Source organism: Lepidochelys kempii, chromosome 22, assembly GCF_965140265.1.
Source record: "Lepidochelys kempii isolate rLepKem1 chromosome 22, rLepKem1.hap2, whole genome shotgun sequence".
Classification (NCBI taxonomy): domain Eukaryota; kingdom Metazoa; phylum Chordata; order Testudines; family Cheloniidae; genus Lepidochelys; species Lepidochelys kempii.
Window position 1 is genome coordinate 10,112,040 of NC_133277.1, and position 24,729 is coordinate 10,136,768.

The 24,729-nt window shown below is 45.9% G+C and overlaps 1 protein-coding gene across 1 annotated transcript in view; it reads right to left on the bottom strand.

Moving 5' to 3' along the window:
- B3GAT1 (beta-1,3-glucuronyltransferase 1) overlaps positions 1 to 23,805 on the bottom strand; it is an 80,013-nt gene extending 56,208 nt beyond the window's left edge. The window contains exon 1 of the mRNA XM_073321095.1: positions 23,732 to 23,805. The gene's annotated coding sequence lies outside the window, so the exon portion shown is untranslated. The remainder of the gene's footprint in view (positions 1 to 23,731) is intronic.
- Between the last annotated feature and the right edge of the window lie 924 nt (positions 23,806 to 24,729).

Sequence of the window (24,729 nt, forward strand, 5' to 3'; positions counted from 1 at the left end):
ATGGGATATGTTTCAGCTGTGTGTGTGCACATGCACAATTATAAAGAAGCAGGAGTACTGCAAGGAGCTAGAGTTGCGTATATTTCTCCTGGACAATGCATCTCTTCCCTGACTTGCAGACCTCACCTGCTATGCCAGCCACAGCTCTGCCAATGCACCTCCATCCTCATTAGCAGCCATTCCTCCTGTTTGGGTCCTGGGTAGCCCCATCATTGTAACCATCTACTCTCAGGTTTTTGTGGCATTTATCAGGCTTGCCTACATAATACCCAGCCTTTCACTGCCATGACTCTGGAAGCAACATTGACTGGAACAGAGGAGACAAAGACAAATCCTGTAGTGCAGGGGACAGAAAGTCCAGGTTTCCACTTAAAAATACCTCTTCCACTTGAGCTAATGGGCAAGCTTCTTCAGCTACCAGCTGTCAGAGGGCATATGAACTAGCCAGTACTTCATAACGTGCCATTGCCTTCAATGCTAGCTGTGGCCCTCCTTTACTGTGCCTAGGAAGATGGGCAATGACACTGACATTTCCAGCAAGGAGAGAGAGAGAGAGAGAATCAATGGTGGTTGAGGGGAGGGAAGGGAAAGACTCCCAGCATGGAAGGGCAGAGAATCCTCACGAGTCCATCTAACTAGCCCAGCTAACAAGGACACCTGCATTTGAACATTGCTAGAAGTCTGCAGGTGGCTGCCATCCCAGGGGCTCTCATAAGCCAAGCAGGTGGATTACGGTGCGGATGTGAGGCCTTCGAGGGAAACCCAGGGTGCTGCTGCAAGAAGTGGAGTTGGGACATCAGACTCCTCTTTGAGTCAGCAACAAAGTTAAGCCCCGTACGCCTTGCATGAACAATGGAAGATGGAGGAAGAAATCCCAGCAAGCCCTAGCCTGGCATTTCACTACTGGATTCTCTCTTCCAGTGGTAGAACCTCCACACTGAGCCAGCAAGAAAGTCGCCTTTCCCCGGGAGAAGGACTCAGTCTATATTAACACAGTAGCAAGGAAAGCAATGGAATAAGTCACACACAGCTCCCATCTCACAGCAGTGCTTCTTCAAGGATTGCAGGAAACCAGTTGCTATTAGTCTCTATCCCTGCTGGGCTAAAGATCCATTGTGGGTAGAGTTAAATCAGGAAAATGTCTAAAAGCAAATGGTTTAGTGAGTCGCTGGGAGCTGGAAGGAGTGATTCAATAACCCCTGGACTCTTTGTCCTGCTACAGCCATTCTCTGATCATTACTTTGGCCAGAGTCCAAGGCAGAGATTGTTCAGAGACTAGTGCAACCTGCTTGGTGCTAAATCACAAGCCTTTAAACTGTTCTCAGTGGGATTTTAATTCAGTGGAAAGCTCCCCACCTAAAAACAAACAGAGTCAGCGTTCCAGCTCTCTGTGCTTTGCTCTGTAATTAAGCTCCATGTTTCCAAACCAACAGCTCACTGAACAGGCAGCAGGCAGGTCAGCTGCTCTTGCCTTTGCTTTGGATAGTGCAGTTTGAGAACCTAAGGGAGGGAGACAGAAAGAGCATGCATGCTGCTGAAGCTAACTCTGGGAGTCTTAGCCTCTCCAGGAGACATCCCAGGCCAAATTCACCCCTGAAGTTCATAACCTCCCCCTCTCCCCGATTTCATGGCCAAGAAACCTTGTGAGGAAGTTCCAGAAAGTTGCATACTTTTCTCTCTCGGCACAAGTGCTTTAATTGCTTTGCTGACATACCCTCCCTGTGCTATTATTGGTCACACTCTTCTCCAGCTGTTCCCCAGCCACCTGTGGGCTTGGCCAGTGGAGAATCTTCCTGCAGGCACACGCTTGTGACAAGGTAGGACAATTATCCTTCCCACCTTGTGGGACTGCAACAGTGAAGTTGAACAGCAAAAAAAACCACAGGCACAAAATAATGTTCCACATGTCCCAAGTGCAATTTAGAGAAAGACTTTCATGTCTCATTTATAAATACTAAGTTTTAGGGCCATCTTAAACCAATAACGTGGAAATGGAACTTAGTGATTGAGAAGCTCCGTGAAAGCCCAAGCAGCCTGCTGTTATTGCACAGCAAACAACACACACCACGGTGCCAAACCTGACTCTCATTTATGTCCCTACTCAATCCTGTTGACAGCAGTGAGATTGCACAGGTTGGAAGCCAGTGCTGAGTTTGGCGCAACTGCACCACAACCACAGACAGCACAATCCACCTTGCGCACAGTAGAAAGGACTGCAAACACCTCTCAACCTCACTCACTCACACACACACACACACACACACACCGCCCCCCCCTTTGTGTGCACGGCCCCATGTCACTCAAGCAATGTCCGGGTCCCTAGTGTATGCAAGGCCTTATCTCCCTCCCAAGCATACACATAGGTACATGGCCCCATCATATATGGCAAACGCTGGAATCATGTTGCCTCAACTGTATTCACACAACTGCTGCTAACTGGAGTCATTCGGGTCTATAAAAGCCTCCAGTGCTAATACCTGAAAAAATTAATATGCAAACATGGAGATAAATCCTCTGATGTGCACATTTATGTTTTTATCATGTAGTTAATCAGGGCAGGGAACGTTCAGTTTAGCTACAACTCCACACTCTGGTTCTATAATCCAAATCCCAGAAGGGCCCCATAAAACCATAATCTGCAATTCAAAATTGCAAAGCATATGGGAGTGTCTATAGATTTTCCAAATCACCCGTGCCCTAATTTAATATGAATAACAATTAGTTTACTCTTATCAGTTAATTGTGCCCCTTGTGGATTCAGCAACACTGTATCTCGCCACCAAATGCCTTTGTCTGTGCAAACTTTAATTACACTTTCCTCTTCAGACCAGCCTGGCTTGCTGCTTTGACAACAAAGGCAAAGTCACTGTTCAACAAAACAGAGGAGCCTCTCTCTATTTGATGGGATCGGAGGAATAAACAAAAGCAACTCGCGGTTAACGCTAGGGAGCATTGCTCAACTCTAGTCCCTCCAAACCTGCCAGAGCAACTGATGCATTCCTGGATGTACCGCTGGATGAGCTTTATCATCTTTGGGTGGGGCTAGGAGAGTCCCTTTTGCACTTCCGCTCCAGCTGTTCAGAGAGGCAGAACTTCCTTCTAGGCCTGGGCCTTAGTGGTAGCCCATCAGAAAGCTGTTCATGTCTGGTTTTGTGATTAGCACATAGAAGAGAGAACCAGGATTCCTGGGTTCTATTCCCAGCTCTGCCACTGAATGTCTATGACCTTGGGCAAGTCACTTTACTACTCTGTACCTCACTTTCCCCATCTGTCGAACAGGGATACTATTTACCTGCCTCAGGAAGAGTAATGAGGCAAAATTCACTGTATTTGTACAGTGCTTTGGGATCCTTTGATGAAGGTATTATGAGAGCAGGGTTACTACTAGAGATGTAGACATGCCACTTCCTTTAAAGGTCCAGAAGTCCTCTCCCAAACCAGGCAGAAAGAAAACCCTTTACAAATGGAGGATACCTGGATGGAAGCATTCCCACTTCCAGTTCAAACACTTCAGGGTTTTGCATGCACGGGGTCTAATTCTCAGTAACATTAAGGCACCTGGCACACTGCTGTGCTCTAGCAGTGTAACAGAGCCTTCACACAGCTGAGAATACTGTCTACCAACTCCATTTGCAGAGCTGAAGGAGTGCGTCTGCAGAGTGGCGGATAAAACCTTCGCTGTTAAGAATATTTCCAGCCCACAGGATTTAAGCCAGGAAAGGAGGAATTGCAACAGCAGAATTCGACGTGGAATTTAGAGGGGACGTGTATGGTCATACTAAGGATTGTGAAAGGCAATCTGAGGCAGCCATGGCTAGCTGTCCCCTGGAAGAGAGGCTCCCCAGCAGGGGTCTGGCGCATGCGGCTGCACATCAGTTACAATACTCTGTACACACAGTCTTCCCCTCAGAACCACCTGAGACTCCAGCAGCCTCTCGTCTGCCAGCCTCAGAAAAAACATCTGATACTTCTGTTTCAAACAGAGGCCTGGAATTACATCCTTGCTGCTCATTTTATTGCCTGACAACGCATGGGATGGCCTGGTCTCTTGCTACTGGCTCCAGACTGCAGCAAACAAGCACAAAAACATCTCCCCTGTGCACCCATCTTCACACACCGTGAACCCTTAGAGCAGTGGTTCTCAAACTTTTGAATTGGTGATTCCTTTCACACAGCAAGCCTCTTTATGGGACCCCCTCCCCTTATCAATTCAAACGATATTTAACACTATTATAACTGCGGGAGGTGAAGCGGGGTTTGGGGGTGGAGGCTGACAGCTCATGACCCCCACATAACCTCACAACCCCCTGAGGGGTCCCGACCCCCAGTTTGAAAACCCCTGCCTTAGGGAGACTGTTTGTAATTGGGCTGCATGAGGACTGGGATCTAAGCCTCCACTGAGTTTCGTACAAGCTCAAAACTTCCTCCATTACACTACAGTTTACAGACATCCCAAAAGGCCCGACGTACCACAAGAAAGCCCCGGATAGAGATTCCCATCTCAGTTTGGCAGGTTCTGGGTTTCGGTTTGACCCATTCTAGACCCATACTCCATTACAGTGCACCATTGCAGGGTACATGTGCTGGATCCAAGGTTTTTGCTCAGGCTTATCTCCATTCCCTATAGATCTCAAACCTCAGGTCTGAATGTTGCATCCTGCTTGTTTGGGCTTTTGTTCACCTTTGCACCTCATTTGAAGTCTCTAATTATTATTGCTATTGACAGGACAGGCTGCATAATGGGCAGCCTCAGCAGGATGGCCAAAGAGTGACCAAGTCATGGAGACCGAAGTTACCTCTCGGTCCTAGAGCCGAGTCCCATTGGCAGGGCAGGTGTGCACACTAATATAGCCTGGATTACTGCAGCTGAAAAGGAAATCAGCTTCTGGAGTCTTACAGTCTCCCAAATAACAAGGAGACGCTTCCACAGACCCACCAATGATTTTGGCAGGTGCAGCTCATTAACTCCAGCCCTCATATAAAAGGGAGGCTGGGCAGGTCCTTACAGGGAGCTAGGACAGAGGAGATCCTAGCAGGGGCATCACAAGTTCCAGGAGGAAGCTTGGGCTGCGGTTCACGGAACACTGCTGGGTGTAGTCCAACCACATGCCAGGGAGAGAAGAGGTGAATTTGGACACGTGTTCTGGGTCTGTGAGCTCTCTTGAAGATGCGGTAGGAGTCCGGCTGACTCCTAGCACTAAATTCTCTAGAGGCTCAGCTCTAAATGAGATGCTTTGGTGTAACAGACTGGTACAGAAGCATTTAGGTAAGGAATTTAAACAAAGCAATCGTGGGCTCGATCACCTTTCCCCACAATCATGTCCTCTCAGCAGCACAACCACCGCTGCCCTGCCCAGCAATTCTGCATCTCATCCCTCCACATTTAATTGCTTTTATTATTCTCCTTTAATTGCTATCACATCCCTCCCACTCTCTCTCTCTCTCTCTGTGCACTTCTCACCAAAGCATTATTGCTGAATCACAGGCACGATTAAAAAAATCAATTACTCCGTGCTTCCCACATCAGATGGGACCACAAGCCCTGTCGTGCTTCTCTCATGTTGGCATCGGTGGGGCCGCCCGCTCAGAGGAAAAGTGACCTGGCTGGGCCCTTACTCTGGAACCCTCACAACTTGGTAAATGACCTATTACTTTGTCAACGAGTCCTTTTTTTCCTCTTTCCTCTTCTCAGCGAGCCGTGGGAAATAGAAGAATTATGATAAAAGGAGGCCAAATGTCATTCACTTGAATAACGGGAGCAAAATATTGAATGAGAAGTTCAAGCTGCAGTGCACAAGGATAAGCCCAGCAGGAAGTGTCAGTTCTTAGAACAGCAGAATACGTTGCTATTTTAGCTAATTCCATTAAAAAGGCAAAAACAATCCAAATCGAATCCATAGTTGAAAGTCCACATAGAAGTATCTTTACAATACTCATTTCTATTGGGAGACTATATAATGGCCAAGTCATAAGAGTTAGGGCAGGAAGCCGCCATGCTGTCATTTAGATGAGTCATAAAACCAAAGCCTGACCACAACTGGCAATTAGAGATCCCGCGACAGAAGGGAAATTAGCTCTAATATCCTGGTGAGCAATCTTATTCTGCCTCTTCTAAATTTCCCCTGTGTCGTTGCAACTGGATTCAGGGTGCTGCTTCGCTTCCTGTCCCATCCTGTCACACAACACGGCTGTGCGCTGTTCTGTAGCTGCTGAGGCCCAGAGGCATCGGAAATCTGCTATATACTCCTGTGGGGGCACGCAGGGGTCAGTGCCCATTGCCTCCAAAGGCTAGCGTCACAGCTGGCACATCCCAGGGCTGGGTGGCATGAGCGAAGTGATTCTTGTTTAAGTTTGCTTTGCAATCCTTTGGAAGGAGTTGTGTGACAAATATATGACAAAGTATAATCATTAAACGGGCGGGCAGGATCAGCTAACATATCCCCTACACCTCCACCAAAACAAATCAAGCAGTAATTATTGGGCTGAGCAGCTTGTATAAACTGCCCCCATCCAGTTCTGCCCTGCTTGGGGTTTTATTTATTTCCCCTCCTCTCTCCTATGCCTACTTTAGGGATTTTCCTCATCCAGCATCCTCACCTTATCAGTCAAGCCAAAGATCACAGGCTCAGTCTGGATTCAAACCCCACAAACACAGAGTCTTGGCAAAGACCCCTCCTCTTCCCAGCCTCTGGACCTTGTCAGCTTTGAGGAATCCCTGCACCTCTCTGTGGCTGAAGTGCATGCCCTCGGGGGGGGGGGGGCGGGGGGGGGGGGAAAGCTGCCTAAATAATTCCAGAAGGAGAACAACTACAGCCCTGGATCTAAAGCTGAGTGAGCATGATGCTTTCTAGGCATGCAGCACAGTAGTGCGTTGACTTCAGGCTACCTTACTTGGAGTATGCATTGATCCAAAGCTTGCATGTGACATGCAGACCAGCAGAAGGTACACCACTGCTCTGATGGCATTAGGAGGTGCAGTTGCTCCACACTCCAGACAAAAAAAACTCAAACAACGTTCAGATGCCTAATTATGCTTAACTTTAGACAGCCCCCCCACCCGCTAAAAAAACAAAAAACAAAAACGGGCTTTAACATTGTGGGCAAGATGTTCAAAGACACAAATGGCAGTTAAGCACCCAACTGCTCTTAACGTGCCTTTGAAAACCCTCCCCTTTAGGCCTTCACCCCCATGTGTCTCGGTTTCCCTCATCAGTACAATGGAGAGATGACGACACTGACCTACCTTCGTGAAGCCCTTTAGATCTGTGCAGGGATAATGTTCTAAAAGTAGCATTCTCTCAGACTTCTCTCCCTCTGCCCTTCCCTGCCTGCGGTGGGTAGGAGTTTGCATACGGGCTGTCATCTAGAGCCAGCTGTAGTGAGCTCCCCCAGAGTTGGAGCAGGAATCATACAGGTTATTATTTGCCTGCTACTGACGCCATCCCAGCATTTCTTTGGCGGCAAAGAGCTGCTTCCTCTGGGAAGATCTTGCAGGGTGAAGAGCAGCTCAGCCCGGGGAAAACATGAGAAAGGAACATTTATTTTGCTTTTCTCAGTGGGTCATTCTCCCTTAGGACTCAACAGGAGCTAAGGCAGCATTTGTCACATACTGACCGTTCAGCTGGGTCCTCGGCCAGACACTAGTATAGGTGGCAATTGCAGTATTCGGGAATGGGCTGTTAAGGGCCAAGCTTCTCAACCCCACAGAAATGACCCAGGGAGAAGAAAACATGAACTGACAGTCACAGGCACATAACGAAAGGCAGACAGTTGCGAGTGTTTTAAGGGTCAAAACTCAGAGTTGAGTAAGCTGAGAAAGCATATGTAAGTGAACCTTCCACTGGCTGCTGAGCTAGATGGAGCACAGGTCTGGTCCTCGGTGCAGCGCGGGAACCTCCAGCACAGCCACCTGCTGCGTGTACATTAGAGAGGGCATAAAACTGACTAGAACCAGAAAGTAAAACCCACTGACCTCCAGACTGAGTGGAGCGGGGGAAAAACCAGCACAGACAGCAAATCAGCATTTTTACATAATGGCTTTGGTGCTGGGGGACTGAGGATCCTGAAGGCTGAAGTCTTGCTTCTCTGCTGAGCAGGTACAGCCTGGCCAAGCGGCAGGGCAAGCTCGCCTCACCAACATGGCTCAGATCTGGGCTGGAGGGAGCACCCCGAGGATGGGAGAGGCGTTCAGACTGCATGGCCCAGTCAGCATTAGGCTTCTGCTCAGACTGCCAGCAAGGGGATGATTTAGTGGAAGCTGTTGGGGTGGTTTTGCACTGTGGACACAGATTTCTTGGCAACTGGACATACACACACGCACGTTAATATACTACATTAACATGCGGTAGCTAATTAATCCTTGCTGCGTGCCCCTGTGGGATAGATCAGTAGTCTCCAAAGTGGGGTGCACAAGACCATCTCCCCGCGCCGTCTTGGGCGGCACCCCGGCCCTCCCCCGCTCCGCCTTGGGCGGGACCCCGGTGGCAGCTCTCTCTCTCTTTTTTTTTTGGTTGCTTCCCCAGAGTTGGCCCTGGGGGTGCGCGATTTAAAAAGTTTAGAGCCCCCTGGGATAGATTATCATCTCCCGTTTCACAGACATGGCAACTGGGGTTATGTGGCTTGCCCAAGGTCACACAGACTGTTGGTTGCAAAGTTGGAAGTATAACCCAGGCCTTCTGGGTCCCAGTCCCATTCATATTCCTCAGAGCCACGCTGCCCTTCACGTATATGTATATATCAGCATATCCTAGTCCTACAGACTTCAGCAGAACCAGGATTTACCGGATAGGAGAAGTGCTGTGACAAAGAGAGAGTCTAGCCTAGGCTCAGTACTGCTCTGACTGAAATTAATTGTAAAATTTCTCATTCACTTCCAGTGAAATGGGATCAGGCTGTATAGGAACCAAATTAAGTTCACAGTCATTTCACATCCAAGTCACAGGTTCAGATTCCAAATAAACTCACTTCTTCTACAGTTCTTCCAAGAAGGGAGTTTAGTAAAATACATGTTTTATACCACCACCTTGAAGATATTCCATGTTCTATATTTCCCATGGCTTCCTATCTCCTAGCTCTTCTCTCTCAGATTGTAAACTCATCGGGGCAGGGACTGTCTTCATTTTTGTGTTTTGAACACATTGTCAATCCCATTCTAACAATAAAATACCAAGTCTTTCCACTCCAGATGAACAAGGTATTGTTCTCTAGCCATTTGCTTCACAGCTTGGTCTAAACACATTTCCCCTGCATTGCTATTGATACAGAGTAATGTACTTAGTTTCTGTTCATTTAATAATGTAAGGGAGAGACATTTGGCAACATCTGAAAGCTGCATGGTGGCATCTGGGCATCCTGTGCTCTGATGTAATTTCACTCCCACATCGCCAGTAGCGAAGTCACTGCATCCCAGAGACGTTAAGCAAAGAAGGAACTACAGACATACGTTTGCCAAAAAGATATTGGCTGGGAGAGTTTACACCCTCCTCTAAAATGTCAGGAAGCAGGATTTGATGGGATTAGTGGTCTGATAAGCTATGGCAATTTTTTGATTGTTCTTAAATTAGTTTCTTGTTGTGGATTTTGGTAACTAACAAACTAAAAATGTCCAAGGGATATAAGTTAGCCAGATCAGTAGACACAGATAGCCCATGACAAGGGCTCCCTTATGTACCCCTCCTATTGGTCAGTATTATCTGGGTAATTACTATGATCCAAATCCTAAAGCTGCCTAAGCGCCCTTCAAAGTTAATGCCCGAGTAAGGGGCTTCTAGCTCTATCCCTAAATGCAAATCAATAAAACAGTGAGCTTCCCAAATCAAACACATGAATTGAAGGGAACTATCATGCGAGGATGGGAATGAGTTCTATGAGGCGTGTTAGTGGCATGTCTGTTCAGGCAAACTAGAACCTGCCCTCATGAGCCCTTCCACAAATGAATATTTCCTACTTGCATCTGAGAGGGGGGTCAGGAGTGAAATTCTTTCCTAGCTTCAAGAAATCATGGTGCTCTCATCCTGGTGAGAGGAACAAATGCATCACATCAGTGGAGCATGGCTTCTGGAAAGTCATTTTTAATACATATGTTGTAGCTGAGTTATCACTAGAGCCAATATGCTGTAATATCTTATGGAACAAACAGATTTACACAGATTAGCTGCGCACAGGGTAAGCCTTGGAGAAAGTCCACTTTACAGCATAGCTGAGTGTGCTGTGGTGGGTCCCACCCTCCTCTGATGCTGAAGCTGGCTCTCCCCCGACACAGTTCCAGGTCACAAGATGGATTGTTACCAGATTACTCAGCCATATTCACCCATCCCGACAACTAACCCTTCCCACACCTCCAAGCAACTACCTCAGTTAGGAAGACTGATGGATTCCCTCAGGCACTTATTGATGGGGAAACCGTTGTCTGTCAGAACTCATCTAGCATGAGAGCTGTCACTTGCAATCAGCTCTGTTCTCCAAGCTACGTTTCTGCTCTGAGCAAACACGCTTAATGCTGGCTTTCAAGGGAGCATCTCCCCCCAGGCAGTAAGGATGGGTTTCTTCTAAATGGTAGATTTATTATTTTACATTAAGGTGGCCCGATTCAGAACCTTGAAAAGCTGCTTGTCAGACAGCGTATCTTCTTGAAGGACTCCATGATGAACCAGAAAGGGAGGGAGATGATTTTGAAGGATCTTGGGGAGTTGGAATGCAACAGGCTCCACCCCATTTTCTCTCTTCTGCGCCCACAGTCTAAAAGAGGAGGTTGCTTGTTTCATAATTCCTTAAAATAGCCCATCCAAGCAACTGTTATGAGTTGCAAAACATTAATTAAGGCCCCAAGACCACCCTGTGTAAAGCAGGAAAGCAATGTTTGATGCATTTGTAAACTGGGTACAGTGGGGATATATCATTTACCCAAGTTCTCACAGCAAGTAAGTAATAGAACCCAAGTCTCCAGTCCTCTACTGTCGATTAGCTAACACTCTCCAGAGTTCAGAGTAGCAGCCGTGTTAGTCTGTATCCGCAAAAAGAACAGGAGTACTTGTGGCACCTTAGAGACTAACCAATTTATCTGAGCATGAGCTTTCGTGAGCTACTCTCCAGAGTAATATTTACAGTCGTACAGGCAGCATATACACAGATATAAATGCGCGCACACACACACACAAAGTCCTGCAGCTTTAGAATGCCACCTTGTCCTGTAGGGTGAATTTCAACAAGCTCCTGTTTTAAAAAAAGAGAGACACACATTCCCAGCCTCATGCAGTGGCTGAACTTTCAGAATGCAAGTCTATATTTAGAGCAAGACACATCTAATATATAAATAATGGAGTCATCATTGGCAACTCCATGTTTAATTTTGCACTGACATTTGCGCTTAAAGCAGGACTAAAAATCCCTCTCTTTCACACTTCACTGATTGAACTGGGCTTCCAAACTTGACACAGTAACTCAAAGGACAATTGCACTTTCCACATAACAAGTAAAATAGTTACTAACTTTTTGCGGAAGAAACATTTCAAAACGATCCTTTCTGTAGCGTTGTCCTGTTTTTTGTCGTCTTTTTGGGCTCTCCTCTAGCTAAAAACGTCCACAGAACAATCCCCATAAACTGCATACTACACACACAGCTTTTGGAGTAGTCAGAGAAGCTCACAGGGAGTCATTCCCCTCATTTTGCATAATGGATTTGATCAATACCAAGCATAGCTGACGGAACTGCTCTGAACCCTCCCCAACTTTGATTTTCCAACACTACCTCTACAGCTGTGTTCCTCACAAAGACTCTTGTGAGCCAAAGGTAGCAGGCTGGGTTGGAGGGGATATGGGGGAGCACACGTGGGGCTTTCAGGAAACAGATGAGTTTGCAGGCGGTGTGTCGAGAGCCCTCAGGATACAGGTGGAGTCTGCACATGTGTAGCGGTCAAGTGGAGGAGCCTCGTTGCCCATGCACTTGGAGGTTTCCCTGACTCCGAGGCCTGGGTGCTCCGGGGAGCAGAGACAGCAGTGCCACAGAAGTCCATCGTACACCAGTATCCTGGTGCAGAGACAAGGGCTCCCACCCGCAGCCCCGGTCCCCACACCACACAAATCCCTGATCACTCACCTCACCTCTCCCAGATTGCCCTGGCTTATGTTGGTGTAACAAACCAGACTCTTAGCTTTGGGTCAAGGTTGTTTATTTATCCCCCACACACACACACTCCCCAGGATTATACACAGGGTAGGGATTAGAGTATTGACATACGCAGGACAGATGTATAGTATGTGCATGCATTCACACGGACCCTCTATTCTTCACACCCCCCTGCCCCCCCATGCACACTCAGTAGCCAGGATGGCTGTATCATGAATAAAGAAAAGGAGGACTTGTGGCACCTTAAAGACTAACAAATTTATTTGAGCATAAGCTTTCGTGAGCTACAGCTCACTGCATCCGATGAAGCTAATGAAAGCTTATGCTCAAATAAATTTGTTAGTCTCTAAGGTGCCACAAGTCCTCCTTTTCTTTTTGCGGATACAGATCCTAAACCTTAGGCACACAAGACTGCAGCTTTTTTCTCCTGCCAGTCTAGGAAGCCTGCCTGATGCCCTGACAGAGCTCTCCAAGATTCCTTTTCCCCTTCGTAGTGTTAGAGCAGTTCAGGAGGGTCATCACCCTGGAACAGTTTCACAACAAGAACTTGTTCACCGCCCACATACAGGATCTGCAGGGCATATGGAAAGAGAGAGGCCAGAACCAAGCTCCAGCCCCTGCGTTTGATAGAGGCCCCATTGCACTTCCTTCAAAAAAATAAAGTGGTTCCATTCAGCCTCCCTAAATTCCAGCAGCAGTTCCAGGTAGATCTGTTATTTTTGACTCCCTTCCTGACCTAACCTGTTGTATAGCGTCCCTGCGCACAGGGCTTGGGCTGTACCATGGTATAATAGAGTTATCGGGACGAGTGAAGATGGGGGACCACCTGACAGGCAGTGATGCCGCTCAGCACAGTTTGGTGAGCAGCCCCTTCCAGTGTGTTCTCTTATTCACATGCTCTGCCTGCCGCTTGCTAATTGCTTTCTGAAACAGGAGAGACAGCTGATGAGCAGAATGCTGCCACTGATAAATTCCCCAGCACTGTAAATACAATTCACCTTGCTGTGAACAAGGGAATGGTAAATGGAAATGTTTGTTTGTGCTGAGATGTTTAAAAACAAAAGCCATCTCCAGTGTGGTTATGAATATTTATCTAGTTTGCTTATTTATGTGCCGAGGGACTTCTGCTCTCTAGGGCTTGCACAGGTCTGTTGAGAGCCGATGCTAACTAGGGCAAATGCAAACTATTTTGCCAGTACTGTACCATTAATACTCATCGAACCCTCTTTGCATTGCAGAGGATGCCAGTGACTGTGTGCATCAGTATCCTGCAGAATTAATTCCATTGAAAAGTATTGAGCTCCTGTTTGAAAAGGGTGGGTGGGTGGATGGGAGGAGAACACCTTCCCTCATTTCAGGTGGCATATTAAGACTTTAAACACAAGCCTCTCACTCTTCCAAAGTTAGACAAGCTGAGGCCATGCATTTCACTTTATGTGGGTCTTCCAGATGCACTCCTAAGAATCAAGGGCCTGTTTTTCTGAACATTGTGGTGCTCACATGCTCTTTTGATATTTTATTTATAAGGAGCACAGTTTGTCCCAATGCCCTACGTAAAAATTCCCCAGCCCAGTGCTGAGCCTTCCATCCAGGATGTGGGGTCATTCCATTTGTGCTGCGTGTCTATAATTGTGAAGCAGTTAGGGACCCCTTAAGATGAAAGATACCCAGTATTGCTAACGCCAACCATATAAAAATCATGAGATTTAAAAATAAATATGTTTTCAGTTCTTTTTACTTGCTTTATGGTTTGGGAACCTTTAGGTTACACGAGCCACATTTTCAAACTTTTCTCTGCAGCCATGAAGGTTAGAAACTTTTATTAAAAACAAAACGAAAAAGCAGAGAGTCCCATGACTTCAGGAGCTGAGACTAAGTCAGACAGACACCCACAATCAAGTTGCAAGAGTTGGCAATACTGCTGTGTAGGTGTAGAGTAAGATTATTCACTGATTGTCCTAAACCCTAGTGTGTAGCATTACTGTTCAATAGTCACCATTGTTCCACCCCAGGGTCAGCTGTATTTCAACGGCAGACTAAGAAGCCACATACAGCAGGATGCATATTAAGAGTGGCTAAGTTTGCGATCAAAAGGGGATGGAAGGTGCTGAAAGTGTCTAGATATTATGGTCATAGAAAACTCCAAGTGATAGAAAGGTGAATTCTTAGTTACTGATACATCTTAATGTAAATGGCAGCTAAGTAAGCAGAAAGCCAGAGGCTGTGGCAATTAAGATATAGAACCATCTGGGGCACTGAGAGGATCAACTATGATGGAAGATACCAAATAAAAAAAAGTCAAGGAGGTTAGAAAACAAAAATGACTAGTTCACAGGATCCCTCTTTGCAGACAGATGGTCCTTTCAGGCTTTCTATTCTCTAATCCCTCGCTCTGCAAAGCAAACATCCTAAATCCCAGATAATGTAGGTTTTACCATCTCATATATATCCCAGAGCATTAAGGCTGGCCCCAGCGATAGGATACATATGCTTAAACATTTGAATGCCTAAGTAATTTATGGCAGCAGGAAGCAATTACCTGCATTTTGCACAGAGGTGAACTTGACAGCCTTGCCTCCTGCCTCAGAAGCCAGAAGTGGCCTCTCTCAGAGCAGGTCATCTTGTCCAGTGGATTATACCATCAGCTGAGCCAAACCACTAATACATGATTGTTGGGTTCAAGTTAGAATTCTTCTGTATTCCCCTGGCGATCTCCATTAGGATGGGGACAGGAGGGTCAAGCATGTGAATGATGGGAGGTCTTCTCCATCACTCTACAACAGATATTGTTAGCACAATGCAATTTCCTTCCTGTGGGGCAGCCTCTCTACCGCATGGGTAAGCTCTCTGAAGGTAAAGAAAACTAGGTGCATCCCAAAAACGACAGTAATTTCACTGTTAAAAAGTCCACAGACACCTAGGACTTCACAGCCTTTATTATGCTGCGCACACTGGCCACTTGGAACTCCCTGGAGACAGCAGGGCTAGAACTTGGGATCTTCCTACTCCAAAAAACACAAGTCCCTGCCACTTGAGCTAATGGAGAATCTCCATCCACTAGTGAAATATAGGGTCTATGACCCAGAACTGAATCATCTGGATTCCATCCAGCAGCATATACACACACTAGCCAATTCATTACAATATTTAGCCTTTATCCTTTGGTGGCAGGGACCGTACATCAACGTGCTTTACATACATGGATGGATCCAACATCAAGCCAGGAAGGGGGTAATCCTCCTCCTCCTCATTCTGTAGTGGAGAAGCTATGGAACAGAGAGGGTTAGTGACTCATCCAAGGTCAAACAGCAATTCTGTGGTAGGGCTGGGAACAGAATTCAGGTCTCCTCACTCCCCAGACCTGGGCCTCAGCCACAAGATCACCCTTTCTCGACTCTGGGTATGGGGGAGTGAGGAGCTTTCACATCCTGGCCTGTGCTCTGGGCCACTTTGGGTTCAGGGTTCCTCTCCAGTGTCAGATGTGAGAACCAGCTCCTGAAGGGACAGGGAGCAAGACAGGGAGGTGGCTGGCAGCGGCTTAAAGCTGGGTAATTCATTATCAGTCTCACAGCCTCCCTGTTAAGTCAGCTCAAATGACTTAACAAGGAGCAGTTAGCGTCTCTGAGCCTCACGGAGTGCGCTCACAATTAAACAGACATGGAAATGCATTTCATGAAATATGTATATTGTTTGCCTCCTAAAGAGCTGGTTAAATCAGACCATGAAAAGACCAGAAATTAATGCTTAGAATAACAGTCACTCTCAATTTCCCTTCTAATGCGTCCCAGACGAGTACAGAAAAAGAGGATGGGTCCAGTGAGATCTCCGCACTTCTTAGAGCTCTCGGGGAGCAGTGGACTTATTCCCAAGTGGTGTAAATCAGCATAGCTCTGTTGAAGTCAATGACACTTCACACAAGCTGAGGATCTGTCCCCATATCTCTTTTCATGTTTGGAAACCCCCTTGTCCATAATGGGCACTACTGAAAACAAATCATAGCCGCAGTGTTAACGATGTTACCATTGTGGTGTAATCAGCAGCCCCTTCTGTACCTGAACAATTCAGGCCAGGATTTGGGAAGACCTTGAGTGAGGATGCTAGGCAGCACAGTCTGTGCTGATCAGCCAGAGAGAACCGCCAGGTCTGTCTGCATCCAGGATCCTCAATAAAGAATCCATGGATTGTTCAAAGCACCCCGCTTTGTCCCTTCCCTTCCGTGAGGGATGCTCTGCAGGGCTATTCCCTCTGCCCGCAGGGGGGGGCAAGGTGGCAGCTTCCCATGTGGGTGCAGCGCTGCTAAAGAGCAGAGAGAATACAGCAGCCCTTCCTCTGGGTTGGTGGCAGGATTCAGATTCCCAGCATTGGCCAGAAGAAGGGTCCTGAGCCGCAAATTAGAAAGGCTCCGCACCACAGAATATTCATGAAAGGATTCGAACCCCCAGCCTTCAAGCGTATAAGGGCCTTTGTGGCAGGATTTTCACTTCCAGCCTCCAAGTACCATACGATCCCCATCCTTGGGGCTTTGAACAAAACTGCAAGTACACAGCAGGATTGCCCACACAGCAGGGCCCAAACATGGCAGGATCCCCGCACACCACAACCCAACACCCCAGGGCATTTTCTTATTGCCGTTAAATGCAGCATTTAGCATCCTGGGCTGTTTACTTATGACAGACGGTCTCGTCTCCCATGACTAATGGCTCATTGTTTGTATCTGTACTGGAGGAGTAAATTCTTCATTATTGGAGAGATCTGACATGTAAGAACAATTGGAGCAAATTGATTGTATTTTCCAAATCATCACACAGACTCTAATTCTATCCACAAGAGGCACTAATTTGAGCTAGAATTACCTTCTAAATTAGAAATTAGAGCTCTTGGTGGAGAAGAGCAATGATTCCCGATGTGCTGCATGGCCAGTGGGGGAGGGGAGCAGAGTCCACTCTGATTCATACTCCAGACAAGGTTCCTTTTGTCTGCCTGCATATCCTTCTGTGATTTGGTGGCCTTCTACAGGGAGGGTACGTCTTCACTGAGCTATTAGCATGGGTGACTGGCAACTGGGTTAGCCTCCCCTGGGCGTGCGCAGTCACACTACAAAGCCAGGCCTGTGTTACTGGATCCTCTCTGGTGCGCTCACTCATGTGCATCACTAGGAATTCTGGAGGCATGGTTCTTTATAAAAAGAAAAGGAGTACTTGTGGCACCTTAAAGACTAACAGATTTATTTGAGCATAATGAGAGTGATCAATTAAGGTGAGTATTGATGAACTAAATTGAGCTGCTCTATGAGTCTTTCCCAGTGAACAGTGGGAGAACTTGTCTGTCCTTCCCAGTGAATGTGGGAAGGCACTAAGGAATGTAGGAGAAACAATACAGCTGAATAAATGGGGCCTGGGGTCACCAAAGCTATAAGGTGCCCCAGGATTCATTGGTCTTCAAGTCCAGGTCTCAAGACATGAGGTTGATTTGCTCTAATCCCAGAGACTGGGTGTGCTGCATTGTCCTGTTGGCAACCAACTAGATTTTTAGAAGGGGCCTAAGTTAAGACATCTCAAAGGGTCCTGACTTCCAGAAGGTAAGTACTCAGCACTTTCTGAGCATCAGCCCCCTTTGAGGTCTCAAAAGTTAAGCCTCCCCACATTGAGGCATTCAAAATTACTTGTCAATTTTGAGGATTAAATATGAATCTTATGACTATTCTGTCAACATTATGAATATTTATTATTTTTGATTGCCCAAGTGTTCCAAGCACCCCACAGGAACATGTTCGGATGCAGCCCCAGCCCAGAAAACGCTCCCAATATAAACTAGACACAACACAACAGGGGAGGGTCATAGACAAATAGGGGGGTGAAGTAGGGAAAGCCATATTTCCAGTCTCAAGCAGCCAAAAATCATGAGGCAGGCCTGAAAAGCAGTCATGAGATCTTAAATCATGAGATATTCATAAATGATCTGGAAAAAGGGGTAAACAGTGAGTTGGCAAAGTTTGCAGATTATACAAAATTACTCAAGATAGTTAAGTCCAAAACCAACTGTGAAGAGTTACAAAAGACCTCACAAAACTGGGTGATCGGGGAACAAAATGGCAGCTGAAAATCAATGTTGATAAATGCAAAGTGATGCACACTGGAAAACAAAATCCCAACCATACATAGAAAATGATGGGGTTTTAATTAACTGTTACCACTCAAAAAAAAATTTGGAGTAATTGTGGATAGTTCTTTGAAATCATCCGCTCAATGTGCAGTGGTAATAATAACCAAAAAAAAAGCTAACAGAATGATAGGAAAGGGGTAGATAATAAAACAGTAAATATCATAATGCCACTATATAAAGCAATGGTACAGCCACACCTTGAATACTGTGTGCAATCTTGGTCACCCCATCTCAAAAAAGATATATTAGAATTGGAAATGGTTCAGAGAAGGGTAACAAAAATTATTAGGGATATGGAACAGATTCCGTATGAGACGAGATTAAAAAGACTGGGACTGTATCTTGGAAAAGAGATGACTAAAGGGGGATATGATAGAGTTTATGAAATCATGAATGATGCGGAGAAAGTTAATAAGGAAGTGTTATTTACCTCTTTCAATAACACAAGAATCAGAGGTCACCCAATGAAATTAATAGGCAGCAAGTTTGAAAGAAATATAAGGAAGTACTTCTTCAAACAATACACACTCAACTTGTGGAACTCATTGCCAGGGGATGTTGTGAAGGCCAAAAGTATAACTGGGTTCAAAAAAAGAATTAGATAAGTTTATAGAGAATAGGTCCATGAATGGCTATTAGCCAAGATGGTCAGGGATGCAACCCCGTGCTCTGGGTGTCCTTAACTCTCTGACTGCCAGATGCTGACACTGGATGATAGGGAATGGATCACTCGATAATTGCCCTGTTCTGTTCATTACTTGTGAAGTATCTGGCACCAGCCACTGTTGGGAGACACGATGCTGGGCTAGATGGACAACTGGTCTGACCCAGTATGAACATTCTTATGTTCTTAGATTTTTTTAAAAAAATAATACATTTGATTTCTCTCTCTTTGCCTTGGGTTTCTGCTTGATGGCTTCAAATTTGTCTCTGCAACCATGGGGGCTAGAACTTCTTTTTTATTTGAAGTGAAAGCTGAGATCCTAACATAATCACATGACTCCAGGTACTGCAGCTTTAAGGCGGGAGGTATGAAATCAAAAATCACAAGACCCTCCCGATAAAGTTGTGAGAGTTGGCGACACTTGCTAGGGTCGAGGAAGCATAGACCATATCACACAGTTTGCTCTAGTCATTACAGCATGTGCACATTCAGGGGCTGTATTTCTTTGTGACCATATGTGAACTTTGCCTCCCGAGCTCCTTGTAGGCAAGCAGTTAGGAGTGACTTTTTAGGAAGGATGAGAGACAGATTATTGTGCTGCTATAGCCCCATATGCAAAGTATTGATGGGATGGGTGCATGCTGCCAGTACAGATTGTGCTGGGGTAGTCATGGCCATAGCCCATTCTGTTGGCCCAGTACCCCAGTCACATGGTGGTTGCAGCTGGCTGGCTGCTAGAAAGTGACTTTCTAAAAGATGTAAAATTCATTGGGACATTAAGAGTGTGCTGGTTCAGCTCAGATACACGTTCGCTTTGTTATATCAAGATAGGACAGTAATTTTTTATTATTACATCCTTTGCTCAATAAAGCAAATGAGTTTCTTTTTATGAATAAGAGAACAAAAGTAATATCCTCTGAGGTCACTCTCCTGTCTTGTATAGGGCTACCTCTTGGGCAGTGTCTCTGTATAATACATACTAAGCCATTATCATGCAGAGAAGGGGGGTCTGGGTAACGCGCTAGCAGAGTGGTCTTTTGCCTCTGAAAGCCCAAATTTAAATGTGTCTTCAGTCACACGGGAGTCTGAGCTGGTGTTCAGCTAGTCCTCACTGAACATGGAACCACACCACACCACACAGATCGGAACTACTGGTGCATAGATACCACTGTGATAGCCATTAACACATTGTCTGTTTGGGGTAGGCACAAATCATGACTCAGCACCCCCTGAAAAAAGGTCACAGGATTAGCATAACAATCATGAGATATTAAAAATAATATTTTTGAATATTTATTTGCCTTCTTTGACCCTTTGGGCGTGGGGAGTGACAATTTTAAGCTTTTTTCCTCTGCCATGAGGACTGGAAACTGTCATTTAGACAAATACACAGCAAGCTGAGATTCTCAGGACATAACATGACTCCAGGAGCCGGGGCTTTAAGAAGAAAACGCAGGATATCACAAGAGTTGCCAACATACTTATGTAGGAATAGGATAACTATTAGCATGCTACATAAGGAATCCAGCAGTGGAATAGGATGGTTGTGCATCTGGAGGACTAGCAGTCTCCAGCAACAGAATTGTGCGTCAGGACTGAGATTAAGGTTTGCCATGTCAGGGTAAGGACATGGGGCAGTAGTGACTTGGAACACCAGAGGTTGTCAGGGATATTCTAGCAAAGCTTCAAAGGTGGAATAGGAGGAGAGTGTTCTAAATGCCTGCCCTCAAATGTGCTAATGTAGCCATAGCCTCTCATTTACAAGATCACAGAAATTCATCGCATTCAACCAAAATTTATCCATAGGCACTGTGCACTTGTATAAATATAAAGGTAATTGATTAGGTGCTTTATGGGGTGTGCGTGTTAGTGCCCTGGCTTTATGGCCCATTAGTAGTTAGGCTCAGTTATGATTCTGCATTCTTTTGATTATGCAGATACAATCTATCATATTGTTCCAGAAACTTGGTTAAAGCTGCACTCAGTGACAGCTGCAGTTTGCTCTTTCAGAGACACACATCATCGCTCTCTTTTATGAGAGATAAAATTGGCCATTGCTGTTTCTGCAAAAGCAGCTGTTATTTGTTGTTTTTTTTAAAACTATTATGATGAGTTTGCCTTCCCTTCCCTCTTAACTGAATTACACCGTGTTTATCTTCCCAGTGCTCTCACGGAAGCATACCGGCAGGCGTACCAAGCTGCGGCTGCTTCTGCTTGGAAGCGATGAGTCTTTTCCTGGAAGGATGGATTTGTGGTTAAACCACAAGACCAGGAGTCAGGACTCTTGAGCTCTGTTTAGAGCTCTGCCATGGGCCTGCTGTATCTCTTCACCAATCTGTGCCATCAGCAAAGCAGGGATTAATAAGGCTAAATTAGAAGGATCCAGGCCAGGTCTTCTGGTGGAAGATGGTGGAAAACTCCATGAGGAGTAAAAACAAACAAACAAAAAAAACCAAAAAAACAAGGAGTACTTGTGGCACCTTAGAGACTAACAAATTTATTTGGGCATAAGCTTTTGTGGGCTAAAACCCACTTCATTGGATGCATGCAGAGGAAAATACAGTAGGAATATATATATATACACACACACACACATATACACACAGAGAGAACATGAAAAAATGGGTGTTGCCATACCAACTGTAACAATTAACAAGACCAATTAATTAAGGTGGGAAGGGAAGACTCCACCATGGAAAATGGATAAGGATCTACCACGAGAGCCTATCGTCATGGACAGGGACATCCATGCAGAGCCCCTGACTCTACCCTGGCTCTCAGGGACTTTGCTTCCCCAACTCCAGGGCAACATGGCTCAAATGAAACTGCGCTGTGACATCTGTGACAGAACCTGCCTCTCTGCTCAACAGGAGATTGCGTGGCACAATGGAAGGACTATGGAAGCAACAATCCTGCTTTAGGCTGCACTAGTTCCCCCTTTTCTGCCTCATTTCTTGTGAGGTTGGAGGGGAAGGGAATTATACGCCGCCCAGCCCCTCTCACCCACTTTCTGCCACTCACCGCACATGGATTTGTGGCATCACGGAGGACGTTGGCCTTTGGCTGTACTTCAGTGGCAGACCTGCATGCAAGGGGGCTGTACTACAAAGCTAGCAATGGATCTTGACCAGTTGTCCATTTCCAGACTGCTTCTACAACCTACTAAGGGGCACATAGAGTGCAGGGGATGTTCAAGAGTTATTTTCTCTGAAAACCAGTCTGCCCAGATGGAGGAATTGGGGGAGGGGGGCTGGTACTAGAGGCGGCTGTTCACCCTGGCACTGGAGAGAAACAGAGCAAAGCAGAGATGCACAAATAAGGGGAAATATGAAATAAGAGCACTACACAGGCTTTGGGAATATCAGGATCCAACTCCAATTCAGGAGCTAAACATCACAGCTTGGGCCTATTTCGCATATATTAGGTCCCAATCCCTCTGGTGGGATACCCCCATTGAAAATAGAAGTCCATGAATCTGAGGACTCTGCTTATGCAGAGGTCATTGCAGGACCAGAACCCAAGTCACAGTCTATTCTCTAAGGACAGGGGAGCCCAGCATGGTTCATGTGGAGAGGAGCACCCTGAAGTTTTCTCGGGGAGATCTGGCATTTCAGACACCACTCCTCCCCGACCCCGAAGCTCACCATAAAAGGCAACATTCTCCCCTCACTACATAGAAGGAAGCAATCACAATATGCACAAATGACTCCCTGCTCTTCACAGGTTTTCATGAAGTCAACATTCATCCGAAAGCCAAAAGAGCGCCTCACTTTTCCTGTACATCCTGCCACTCACCCTATCATGCCGGGAAGAGACGGATAAAACACCTCATCTTTCCAAACAAACAACAATATCCAAGGATAAGAACCTGCTCCACCTTCCAAAGGGAGAACTCAATTCAAACACAAAGCAAAGCACAGCAATTGTCAAAAAGGCAGTGCCCTTTTTTTTAACCCTTAAAGAAGATTTTTAAATATACCAACTTATCCATTTCATGAAAGCAACGTTTGCATTTAAAAGGTTCCCCCCTCACAAAACACCATAGCTATATATTTTTCATGTAACTCATGTTCGGGGGGGGGGGGAGGGAACAGATGGGGGACCACAATTTATTTTTAAAATATTTTAAAGAAACAAAAGTTCTGTTTAAATGCAATCTTTCCAATCTCCCTTCCCCAAAATGTGAGCCTTGCAAATGTAACTCGCTTGTCAGTATGCATTACACATTTCCCCCCTGAACTGATCCACAGAGGATCTGGGGCTATTGCAATATTAGTAACAGTTTGTCGTTATTTAGCTCAAGCTATCAAGGCTCATTGTTTCAACAGCGGAGTTCCCTGGTTCAGTCCCTTGGTGCATCAGCCAAGACGTAGGCCATCACACCAACATTTATGCATGTGCTTAATGTACAAACAAGTAGCCCCACTGAACTCAAGAAATGTTACTCATGAGTAAGCATTGGCAAGATCAGAGCCTACAGTACTAATCCTGCAATCAGATCCAAGGAGGTGGATCCTTGCACCTACACTGAACTTCAATATGCTACACAAGAACCTAGGATTCGTTATACCCTCTCACATTCAATTGACAAATCAGGGGGTGTTGTTTTCTTTCTTAAGAAGCAGGGCATTTCATTAACAAAAAGCATCTCATCAAACAAATATATAAGTAGAGCTGAGAAGCCCAAACGTCATTTTGGTCATTTTTTAAAACAGCGTTGCAATTACTTAAATGCACTAGAAAACAGTAGCACAAAATAAATGTTAAAAGAAAATACTTACTCTTTGCTGCCAGCTGACTCCAAACCCGGATGCATCCAACAGTGATGATAGGTACTGGTCATGTCTACACTGAGGGTAAGGGGGCAGGCCCTGTGTTGGGAGAAAATTCTGTTCAATCCCCTAGTGGAGATCTCTCTTTGTTTGGGGTCTCTAAAATTAAGTCTCCTTCCCAGCCCCTTGAATGCCATACACTTCCCCCCACCTTACCACACTCCCCTCCAGCCTCCTAGGGGAGACCACTGCCCCTACCCCTTTAGCTTCTAACGTTGTCTCTGTGGCTTGTTCTTGGAACTTCCTCTTCTGTAGTTAAATCCTCTGGCCCCTGGTTGTTTGTGCTCTTGACACTAGCTCTCCCCAAATGGACTTCCCAAATGGAAGCTCCACTCCCAGCCTCAACACTGCAGTAGTCCTGTGGCTCCACCATTCCTCTTCCCTCAGAATCTAGTCCAAGCTTTAGCTCCTCTGTTCCCACAGGGTTTGGCTTGGTAGAGAAATGATAGGGCTGGCAATTCTCTAAGAATTGCAGCAGTTGTGGAACCATTGCAACTACTAGCAGCCCAGCCCCCACCGAGAATAAAACCAAAAGCCAGGCAGCCTGTGGTGTTCGCTTCAAAGGGCTCTCTGCCTTTTCAGTCTGTAAAACCAGGCTGGGAAGTGAAGAAGAATGTAGCTATCCCTCATAAGTTTTCTGGTATTTCCAACCAGCCAGAACAACCCTCTTTGCAGTATTTTGACTCTTCTGCTTTTGAGCAGAACCCCCCGGAATGTGAAAATGCAAAGCAGTGATCAAAATTAACTGAGCTACTTTGAACCTAAAAATCACAATGTTTGACAGCAGAGACTCAGGGGACAAAGGCTCTCCATTTACCTAAACCCAGGGGACATTTTGATACACCCCAAAGATTAGCAGTCCCTGCTCAAGAGGGGCCCAGAACTAGAAGAGAATGTTTGAGTTCTGTGTGGAAACAGCAGCGAAAAACATGTGAGGGGATATAGTT